Source organism: Cnephaeus nilssonii (assembly GCF_951640355.1).
Source record: "Cnephaeus nilssonii genome assembly, chromosome: 4".
Classification (NCBI taxonomy): domain Eukaryota; kingdom Metazoa; phylum Chordata; class Mammalia; order Chiroptera; family Vespertilionidae; genus Cnephaeus; species Cnephaeus nilssonii.
In genome coordinates this window covers 70884738-70896753 of record NC_137075.1, presented here as the reverse complement: position 1 = coordinate 70896753, position 12016 = coordinate 70884738, and the positions used below count along the sequence as shown (strand labels likewise).

The 12016-nt window shown below is 44.3% G+C and overlaps 1 pseudogene across 1 annotated transcript; it reads left to right on the top strand.

The window, feature by feature from the left end:
* The first annotated feature begins 8750 nt into the window (after window positions 1–8750).
* On the top strand, window positions 8751–9489 carry LOC307098503 (nascent polypeptide-associated complex subunit alpha-like; annotated as a pseudogene). The gene has a single exon. The product of its transcript is annotated as a nascent polypeptide-associated complex subunit alpha-like (transcript).
* Window positions 9490–12016: the final 2527 nt, after the last annotated feature.

Below are 12016 nucleotides of genomic sequence, written 5' to 3'. Positions count from 1 at the left end.
AGACAAAGCAGGGGGACACACGGAAGCTTCCCAGAACAAGGTGCCCTGGGGAAGAGCCAGGGGAAGGCCAACTTCCACGGATAAGATAGATGCTCCTTCCATTTCGGGATGAGGAAGGCCAGGGACTGGAAACAGACATGAGCACTGGGCACAGCCTCAGGGGAGGCGGGGTGGGGGGAGCAGGGGAGAAATCGCAGGACTGTTGAGGCGTGGGAATCTCTGCAACATCTCAGGGGTCCATGGAGAACTTCGACCCTGAGCAGATGTGCCTACATCTGCTTTTCAAAAGCAAAATATATCGTGGTGCACAGAGAAACTTCTCTGAAGGGATTTGGAAAGATGATCACGACAAGGAAGTCATCAAAGTAGTTCTATCTGGCAAATTCCATTTAGGACTTTGAAAGAGAAATGACAACAACACTCAACACTATGTAAAGCAAGAAAGACACCAGCGGAGTTCCTTCTCATCTCACAGGTCCGCACTCATGGCATCTGGGAGAGGCCTTCCTGACAGCCCTCTGTGTCCCCACGAGTTACTCATCATTGACTAAGTGTCTGTCTCCAAGCCATCGAACCAAGTGGGCGGCGAGCTCATCCTTTCTCCCCAGTGCCTCTGGTGTGTGTTGTGGGGGAGGGTGTGGGGCGGGCACAGAGAGGGTGCTCTAAATGGATTTCTTGAATGAATAAGGAAAAGAATTCCAGCCATAAAGGAAATGGTTAGCCTTGAACAGTGTGAAAGCGTGGAGTGCAAGCTGCTAAGGAAAGAAACTCAGAGGGAACTGCACTCCAGGCCTGAGACTGAACATGCTTATACACTTGTTTTTTTGTTAGCCAGCTGGGGATTATTTATTTTGCTATTTTTAGGTCCAAAAATCTTAGCTTTCTCTCCCTACCACTAGCTGTTTTGAAGTTAGAAAACAGAGCCAATTTAAATATTGGCCCAAGCAAAACCTTCCAGAGACAGGTGCTCTCAAAAGGAAAAAAAAAAATTCTAATTCTAAAAAGCAAACAAAGAAAAAACCCCCACGATTTTGGGATTATATGCATTATCAGTTTATGAGCAAATGTGAAGTCTTGTGGAAATAAAGTTTAGGTGTTAATTCTCAAGTTAAACGTAAAGTAGAAGAGTTCACTGCAAGGGCAGGAATCCTTTTCTGATTCTTCTCAGCCCAACCTTCCCCTGTGTGACCCCATCATGATGATTCCCCAAATATCACAGACAATGACATTTGAATTAAACAGGAAAGGATTTTTTTCAAAGCCAAATAGGAAATTTTTAAAAAGTGATCTCTGCCACATTTGCCCTCCACTAATAACAACTGACATTTATCTTTTTATTTTTTTTTTATTGATTTCAGAGAGAAGCAGGGAGAGGGAGAGAGAGAGAGAGAGAGAGAGAGAGAGAGAGAGAGAGAGAGAGAGAAACATCGATCAGCTGCCTCCTGCACGCCCCCTGTTGGGGATCGAGCCCACAATCTGCGAATTCTGCCCTCTCCGGGAATGGAACTGTGACCTCCTGGTTCATGAGTTGAATGACACTCAACCACTGAGCTACACTGGCTGGGCAACAACTGACATTTATTGAGCAAGACCTTGGCAAAGCACTTTACATGTATTTCATCTCATTTAAGCCATATGAGGGACCTGGACTATGGAGAAATCAAGGAATTTTCTCAAAGCCAACTAGCTAGTAAACGGTCCCAAAGCTTGTGATTTTAAACCACTGTATTCTGCTCCATTGACATGGATAACTGAATGTTGCCCAGGAAAAGTACAGCAACGAGGAAAATCCGTGACCCTTCCCATCAATTTGCTTTTTTAAATGTTTTATTATGGAAGGAATTCAAACACACATAAAGTAAATAGAATAGAATCCCCATGTATCATCACACAATTTTAACAATTACTAATATCTTGTCATTCTTGCATCATCTTTACCACTACCTACTCTTTACTCAATTATTTTTGTGCTGTTTTTTTTTAAAATATATTTTATTGATTTTTTACAGAGAGGAAGGGAGAGGGATAGAGAGCTAGAAACATCGATGAGAGAGAAACATCGACCAGCTGCCTCCTGCACACCCCCTACCGGGGATGTGCCCACAACCAATGTACATGCCCTTGACCGGAATCGAACCTGGGACCTTTCAGTCCGCAGGCCGACGCTCTATCCACTGAGCCAAACTGGTTTCGGCTGTGCTGTTTTTTTTGAGGCAAAATATGAACTGACATGAACACAAATTTCAGCTGTACAATTTGATAAATGGGTACACGGATGAAATCCACAGTCCGCTTATGATTCAGACATTTCCATCTCCCCAGAGAGTGCCTCCACGTGCCTTCCCCATCCCTCCTCCCATTCCCATGGGCAACCACTGCTACTGTCTTTTTGGTTTTTTCCACCTTAGATTTGTTTTGCCTCTTCTAGAATTTCTATAAATGGAATCACACACAATGTCCTCTTGTGTTTGGCTGCTTTTGCTCAGCATGTTTTTGAGGTTTATCCAATGTTGTTGAATGTATCAGTGGTTCATTCCTTGCCTGAATACACCACAATTTGTTTATCCATTTTCCTATTGATGCACATGTGGAATGTTTCCATTCTGGAGCTATTATGAATAAAGCTACTGTGAACATTCATTTTTGTGAACATGTGTTTCATTTCTCTTAGGAGTGGAATATCTAAGCCAAAGAATAGGTGTATGTTTGATTTTTATGGGAAACTGCTAAACCTTTTCCCAAAGTAGATGCACTATTTTATGTTTTCGCAAGCAATGTATTAGAGTTGCCTGCAGATTCACCAACATTTGATGTCAGTCTTCCTCATTTTAGCCATTCTAATGGTGTATAGTACCAGTTCATTGTGGTTTTAATATGCATTTCTCTGATGACTAATGATGTTGAGCATCTTTTCCTGATTGCTGACCATTCATATATCTTTGAAGCGTCAGTTTAAGACTTTTTGTACATCTTTTTAAAAGTGGGGTGTTTTATTATTTAATTACCAAGTTCTTTATATATTCTGGAAACAAGTCCTCTAGTAGATACACATTTTGCCACTTCTTCCAGGCCATGGATTACTTGTATCTTTTCTTTTCTATTTAAATCATTTTTCAATTGCAGTTGACATACAATATTATATTAGTTTCAGATGTACACCTCAGTGGTTAGACATTATATAACTTACTAAGTGATCCTGAAAAATCTTGTATCCATCTGACACCATGCATAGTTATTAAGACTATTATTGACTATATTCCCTATGCTGTACTTTATAACCCCATGACTATTTTATAACAACCAATTTGTACTTTTTAATCCCTTCACCTTTTTCACCCATCCCCCATCCCACTCCCATCAGGCAACCATCAAAATGTTCTCTGTAACTATGAGTTTGTTTGTATTCTGTTTCTTCATTTATTTTATTTCTTTAGATTCATTTGTTAATGGATATGTATTTATAGCCATTTTATTGTTCATATTTTTGAACTTTTTCTTCTCCTTCTTCTTAAAGAAGACCCTCTAACACTTTATGTAATACTGGTTCGCTGGTGATGAACTTCTTTAGCTTTTTCTTGTCTGGGAAGCTTTTCACATGACAGATTCTAAACGATAGGTTTGCTGGTTAGAGTAATCTTGGTGGTAGGTCCTTGCTTTTTATCACTTTGAATATTTCTTGCCAATCCCTCTGGCCTACAAAGTTTCTGTTGAGAAATCAACTGACAGTCTTATGGGAGTTTCCTTGAAGGTAACTGTTTTTCTCTTGCTGCTTTTCAGATTCTCTCTTTGTCTTTAACCTTTGGAATTTTAATTATGTTGTGTCTTGGTGTGGCCCTCTTTGGGTTCATCTTGTCTCTGACTCTGTGCTTCCTGGACTTGTATGTCTATTCCCTTCACCAGGTTAGGGAAGTTTTCTATTGTTATTTTCTCAAAGACGTTTTTAATTTCTTGCTACCTCTCTTCTACTTCTGGCACCCCAAATGATGCAAATACTGGTACACTTAAAGTAGCCCCAGAGGCTCCTTACATTATCTTCATTTTTTTTTTTTTGATATTTTCTGAGACATTGAGAAAATTTTTTTTTTTAATTTCTTTATTGATTAAGGTGTCACATATTTGTCCTCATCCCCCCATTTCCATCCCACACCCCTCCCCTTGGATGCCCCAACCCTCTGTTGAACTTAAGCATTGGTTAGGCTCATATGCATGCACACAAGACCTTTGGTTGATCTCTCCCCCCTCCCCCCACCCTCCCCTATCCTCCCTCTGAGGCCCGATAGTCCGATCGATGCCTCCTTGTTTCTGGTTCTGTTCTTGTTCATCAGTCTATGTTGTTCATCATTTCCCCTAGATGAGCGAAATCATGTGTCACTAGAGATATACTTATAAGAATTGAATGTGCGACGAGCAATAATAGTTATGCTGACAGGCAAATGAAACAGTCTGTAGTGAGTTTCTTTCTGGACCAACAGTTCTTTTGAGACCCAATATCAATGTCCACCAGTTCCCTATGAGTACATGTCGGCACTGACCCCTCAGCTCTGGATGGTGGACAAATGGTGGTAATGCAGGTCCGACTCCCTCTGGTTTGGTCTCGGCCGGACCCAGGGGCACTGATTCACCCGGATCCAGGGGCCCACGGCCTCACCCGGACCCGGGGCCAGGCTCACCCGGATCCAGGGGCCCACGGCCCCCCCCGGACCCGGGGCCAGGCTCACCCGGATCCAGGGACCCACGGCCTCACCCGGACCCGGGGCCAGGCTCACCCGGATCCAGGGGCCCACGGCCTCACCCGGACCCGGGGCCAGGCTCACCCGGATCCAGGGGCCCGCGGCCCCCCCCGGACCCGGGGCCAGGCCCACCCGGATCCAGGGGCCCGCGGCCCCCCCTGGACCCGGGGCCAGGCCCACCCGGATCCAGGGGCCCGCGCCCCCCCCCGGACCCGGGGCCAGGCTCACCCGGATCCAGGGGCCCGCGGCCTCACCCGGACCCGGGGCCAGGCTCACCCGGATCCAGGGGCCCACGGCCCCCCCCGGACCCGGGGCCAGGCTCACCCGGATCCAGGGACCCACGGCCTCACCCGGACCCGGGGCCAGGCTCACCCGGATCCAGGGGCCCACGGCCCCCCCCGGACCCGGGGCCAGGCTCACCCGGATCCAGGGACCCACGGCCTCACCCGGACCCAGGGCCAGGCTCACCCGGATCCAGGGGCCCACAGCCTCACCCGGACCCGGGGCCAGGCTCACCCGGATCCAGGGGCCCGCGGCCCCCCCCGGACCCGGGGCCAGGCCCACCCGGATCCAGGGGCCCGCGGCCCCCCCCGGACCCGGGGCCAGGCCCACCCGGATCCAGGGGCCCGCGGCCCCCCCCGGACCCGGGGCCAGGCTCACCCGGATCCAGGGGCCCACGGCCTCACCCGGACCCGGGTATCTTCATTTTTTGGATTATTTTTTCTTTTTGCTGTTCTGATTGGGGGTTTTTTGCTTCCTTATATTCCAAATTGCTGATTTGATTCTCGGCTTCATCTACTCTACTGTTGAGTCCTTGTACATTATTCTTCATTTCAGTTAGTGTATCCTTCATTTCTGACTGGTTCTTTTTATAGTTTCCCTGTCATTTTTTATGTCACTGAAGTTCTAAGTTCATCTACTCTTTCCCTAAGTTTATTGAGCATCCTTATAACCAGTATTTTGAACTCTGTATCTAGTACATTGCTTGTCTCCATTTTGTTTAGTTCTTTTTCTGGAGTTTTGTTTTGTTCTTTCATTTAGGACATGGGTTTGTTTGTTTGTTGTTGTTGTTTTGTCTCTTCATTTTGGCAGCCTCTCTGTGTTTGTTTTTATGTATTAGGTAGAGCTGCTGCGTCTCAGGGCTACATAGAGTAGCCTAATGTAGTAGGTGTCCTGTAGGGTCCAGTGGCACAGCCTCCCCATCACCCAAGCTGGGCTCTCCAGGTGCACCCCCTCATCCACTGTTGTCGTTGATGGCTGTTGGCAAGTCAATGGGAGGGATTTACCCCTAAGCCAATCAGCTGTAGGTACTGGCTCCAACCACTATGGAGGATCAGCTGTGCAGGGGCCCACCTCACGGAGCACTTACTTCAGTGGGACTCTGGTGCCTTCTGAGTCCGCCCCTTAAGTGTGTCACTTGTGGAGGTGGTTGGGTGGTACTTTGATGTGGTCTGAAGCTGTCCAAAGGTTGCACTGACTCTGAAGCCTCCAGGAGGAGCAAACCAAAGTCAGCTGCCACCTGTGTTCTGCCCAAGGTCACCTGACTTGAGCTACAAAGTGATCTGCGGATGGCTGTTACTTGTGCTGAGCTTGGAAGTGCCCAGGAGAAGCCAAGCTGTGAACCACAGCCCCCTACTGCTAGTGCTGGACCTGTAGTCACTTAGTGAGAGGTATAGGGCATGCTGAGACCAGATGTCAGTTATTTTAGAGATTTTAGAAAAGTCTAAAGACAGGACATTCATATGGAAAATCCACTGGTGTGGGCCCACTAGTTTGGTGGGCTGGAGTCTCAGGGAATCATCGGGGTAGGGCAAACAGTGTGAGCCAGGTTAATGGAGATTCAAATTTGGCTGAGTCTCTGCCTCTGGGCTCTGTGGGGGAAAGGCTCATCAAAGGAACACTGGCCAGTACTTTTGTCTGGGAGAAAGCTGCCACCTAACTCTTGCCCTGAGGCCAGACAATTCAGTTCCTTCCCTTATGCCCCTTGTGCAGGCCCTTTAAAAGGAATTGCCTGGAACTCCAACAGCCCTCCATCTCACTCAGCCTCAATTCACACTGGTTTTTATAGCCAGAGGTTGTAGGGACTTCTCTTCCTGGCACTGGAACCCTGAACTTGGGGGCCTGGTGTGGCTAGGACCCCTCACTCCTCTGGCAGGATCTCCACATTACTTTGGGGAGAACTAACATTTTAACAATATTGAGTCTTTCCAATCCATGAGGATGGTATCTTTTTCCATTTATTGGAATTTTTTGGGGGGGAGGGGTGGGGGGGGAAGGGAGGCAAGACTAAGCCTCATTTTACCTGACAAAAACAAAGTTATTCTTTTCTTGTTAAAGGAGAGCTCAATTAAGGCATAATTAATATACAAAAAAAAACCTTCACATACTTAAGGCATATAATTTGAAGAGTTTGGATATATGCATACACTTATGATATCACATTGGAATCTTTAAAAGAAAAAATGTTATCAGGAATATTTTATTCCAAGGTTAAATATGCTTTCTATTCCATTCTACCACACTCAAACACTTATTAGCTATTCCATTATTTCAGTCAGAGATTATCTCAAATAGAAATACATTTGGCCCTTGAACACGGGTTTGAATTGCATGTAGTTCAAGGGTCATTTCCTTGGTTGGGAGTCTGAGTATGGATTTTCAAAGGTGCAGAGGTCTTCCCTCTTTCCCCCTGCATTGTTCTAGGGCAGTGATGGGCAACCTTTTGAGCTTGGTGTGTCAAACTTCGCCAAAAAACTGAGCATAACTCAGGTAGTGTGTCACTTTGAGGAAAAAACTAACTCCAAGACTCTAGTCGCAAATGTTTCATCCTCAGGAGCAGCAAATGTTTCATCCTCGGCATGCGGCTGCGTGTCATCAGAAATGGCTACGCGTGTCAGTGCTGACACGCGTGTCATAGGTTCGCCATCACTGTTAGGGTCAACTGTAATTCTAAACAGGGAAAAATGTATTCCCCAAAATATAAATATATAAAATATACATTAGCTAATCAACCAAGATGCCCACCACTGTGTTAAAAATATTTTTGTTTCCCCTAGCTGATTTGGCTCAGTGGATAGAGCGTCGGCCTGCGAACTGAAAGGTCCCAGTTCGATTCCAGTCAAGGGCACATGCCCGGGTTGTGGGCTCGATCCCCAGTTGGGGACTTGCAGGAGGCAGCTGATCCATGATTTTCTCTCATCATGGATGTTTCTCTCTCTCCCTCGTCCTTCTCTCTGAAATCAATAAAAATATATTAAAATACATATGTATTTTTTGCTTGTTTGGCATGTACATTTTTTCTTTTAGCAGTGTGTTAAGGGTTGTTCACAATCTAGGAGAAATTAGTCACTAGATTTGAGGGCCTGAAGTGTTGGACAACATAAGTAAAAAACACACAAAAACAACAACAAAGTAGATACTGGCCGAAAGATACTGGAAAGTAGAAACCCCAGCCTCCTAATGATAGCACAAGATAGCCTCTCTCATTAACTTCTTAAAAACAGTCAAGTGTGATTTGTTAAAGAGAAAAAGCATTGGCCAGAGTGATTTGTGATATCTTGCACTCCAGTGTCACAAGTCAACTCTCTTATAACAGTGCGAAGACCACAAAGTGAGAGATAGAAGTGGTTCTGTAATAGATAAGGGAGAATGCTTAGCACAGAACTAAGGGAGTACAGGTTCCCACTCGGTGGCACTTTTTATGGGACTAACACCCAACAATGGTCAATGCCTGTGTGGTCAAATTAATGGGATTACTGAAGCATTAATGAGATATGAATTTTGGATATGATCTAGGCACACCTTTTCCTTTGTGAATAAAAGATACTTTAGAGATAACTGAATCAAAATTTAAAGCTACTTTCTTTAATGTGTAGTAGAGATGACTCTGGTTAGAAACAGGAGCTTGACAAAATGTCAAACTTTAATAATTTAAAAAACATTCTAATGCTTGAAATGGAAGAATGGAACTATTAAAATATTCATTACTAGGCCATCTTGGTTCTGTGTTCCCCACATAAAATGCCCATTGAAGTCACAGAAACCGTCCCTGCTGCAGAGCACGAGTTGCCACAGCCGCAGGCAGAGATAAGGTCTGGAACAGAATCTGGCAGCGATGAATCAGTACCAGAGCTCGAGGAACAAGATTCTGCACAGGCAAACCACACAACAAGCCCAGCTGGCAGCCGCTGAAGTCGATGAAGAACTGGTCAGTAAAGCCAAACAGAGCTGGAGTGAAGAGAAGGCGCAGAGGGCTGTGTCCAAACTTGGTCTTAGACAAGTTACAAGGGTTACTAGGGTCATTATCTGAAAATCTAAGAATATCCTCTTTGTCATCACAAAACCAGATGTCTACAAGAGCCCAGCCTCAGATACCTACGTAGTTTGGGGGGAAGCCTAGATCGAGGGTTTATCTCAGCAAGTCCTGCTAGCAGCTGGTGAGAAATTCAAAGTTCAAGGTGAAGCTGTCTCAGACATTCAAGGAAACACACAGATGCCAACAGTACAAGAAGAGAGTGAAGAGGAAGAGGTTGGTGAAACAGGTTATGGTAGTTAAGGACATAGACTTGCTCGTGTCACAAGCAAATGTGTCAAGAGCAAAGTCAGTCCAAGCCCTGAAGATCAATAGTAATGATATTGTGAATGGTATTATGAAATTCACACTGTAACCATGGTTTTTGTTTGTTTGTGTTTTTGTTTTTTGATGTTTTCAAAAGAGTAATTGCAGCCTGGTTTGACATCTGTACTATTTCTATCATTAATAAAGTTATGGCTCTCACATAAATGTTTCTTGCCCTCTCCCTTCCTCTCTCTCTTTCTGAAAAATCAATAAAAAAATATTTAAAATTAGGGCTTCTTGTGGGTAAAAAATATAAAAATAAAAATATATAAAATAAAATATCCAGTTCTCACAGAGGATCCAGCTTCAACAATATAGTCTACATTTCAAATATGTGCTATATAAATATGTCTAATAAATAAATATGTGCAATCCACTCAAATTAGAATCATTACAAAATCATGACAAATCCCCCAAACAGATACGTGTGTGTGTGTGTGTGTGTGTGTGTGTGTGAGTGTATGTGCGCACGCGCACGCAGGAGGATGAGGTAGAGTCACAGAAAGAAAATCCGCTCGTTAGATGTTTTTCAGCACTGAAATCTTTTTATTTTTCCCTAAAAGAATGACTGGGCTGACAATACCTAAAAGAAATGTTGCCAGGCCTGGAGAAATATGTGCTACTGCTTTAAAATAAACACGCAAGGGCCAGGTCATGGTCATGCACATCTATGGATTACTCATACTCACTTCCAGGGCCTCTCCCTGGCACAGCTGCGGAGCAGGCAAGTTTATCTTTAGATCCTCCCACTTCCCCTTCCGGGCAATGGTCCTCTTCCAGGTCCATCCGGGGTGCTCAGTGCCTCATGCTGTCCAGAGTAACGCCCTGGCCTGCCCTCCTTGGAATGTGGCCTTTCCTCTCCCTCTCCTTCTCCCCAGCCCTCCAATTCAGTTCAACTGGGAGGAAAACAGTGTTGTAAACGAATTCACACTGGCATTTAAGTGACTAATATTTTTTATTTCTCCCATGTGTGCTGGCATTCTAAAAGTTTGTTAAGCTGAAGAAATGTGTTCCTTAGGGGGAAAGTTCAATCTGTAGGATACCCAACCAAAAAAATGCAGAGAGGTCTGGGTTTCCTCAAACCATACTCGTGCCATCAGACTGGCAGAGGCCTTCATATGGCCAGGCCTCATCACCCCTTGTAGAGGGGAAGTCACCACCCCCATTGATTCTTGAGCAAAGGGTTGGTGAAAAACTGGCAGATGCATAGATTTTGAAAAACTGATGGAAAAGTGAAATGTACATCTAAAAATAATGTTATTCTAACAGTTTCCTCTTCTCAATAGATGATAAAACTGAATGATCAACAGGGTGTCAAGACCATCCAAAGGGGAAAGTACAGTTTTTTCAATAAATGGTGCTGGGAAAACTGGATATCCACGGAGGGGGGTGGGGGAAGTGAAAGAAATTGGACCCATACCTTATATCATATAAAAAAATTAACTCTAATGGATTAAACACCTAAATATGAGACCTAAAAGTATAAAACTCTTAGAAGAAAACACAGGGGAAATGTTTTATTACATCGAATTTAGTAATGAATTCTTGGATGTGACACCAAAACACAGACAACAAAAGAAAAAAAATAGATAAGTTGGACTTTATCAAAATTTAAAACTTTGTATATCAAAGGATACTATCAACAGATTGAAAAGGCCACCTACAAAATGGAAGAAAGTATTTGCAAATTATATACCCAATACTGAATTAATATCCAGAATATATATTTTTATATATATACTTCCAATATTTTTAATGCATTAAACGAATGAAAAGTGACTCTTCCTCTTTGTTTGGCTGCACTGGTGGGGGTGGACACAGTGGACAGAAGGCCTAAAAGCTCTGCGGACCCAACTGCCCACCGCTACAGTCATAGCCATCCCTTCAGAGAGAGGAAGTCAGGGCCCTTGCACAGCAGCTCTGTGTGCATTGGCTCCCAAGCTCCAGTCTGAAGAGGGCTTTCCTCCTTCTCAGATGAACTGAACCAGAGCCCCCAATCTCCTCTCTGCAGTGGACAATCAGATGCAGTACATATTACGAAGACTCTCTTCTTGACCAAACTTTAGACAGACTCCTCTGAGCCCTCTCTCGACTAGGCATCGACCTTGGCCCTCATCCTTGCTGGGATCAAGTTCCTCATCCCCCAACTTTGATGTCTATGTCTTTGACCTGCCTTTGGCAAGAATCCTGTTAAGTTGGTTTTGCAAGTCTTCCACCCTTGATTTCCATCTGCTGAGCCCCTCACTCCACTTGTCAATTGTTAATCCCCAACTGTGTTTATTGTATTTGGAGTTGGGTCCCATCTCTCTCCTTTAGTGCAATGCTCTCTACAACAGTCCTCCTTATCATTTTAACAAGTGTCAGAGTTTTTTTTTTCTTTAACACGGATTGGCAGGAACCTTGGAAGTTTAAAAGTTTTAGCCTTTCAAAAGCAATAATGCCACAAGAATTATAGTTACTGGCAAAGTAACAAACAATTTATCCAATCATCTGATTGGGTTCTGGTAAATAAAATCCAACAGTGATTGAACCCACTGGTTCACAACCTTCTAAAAGCTAGAAAATTAAATGATTATATCTGGGCTCTCTTGGCAGATTGGAAAAGAAATTATTCATGGTGATTTAAAAAGCCATGCCTAATTCTTGAAATACTGTTTCGGGCAATCCA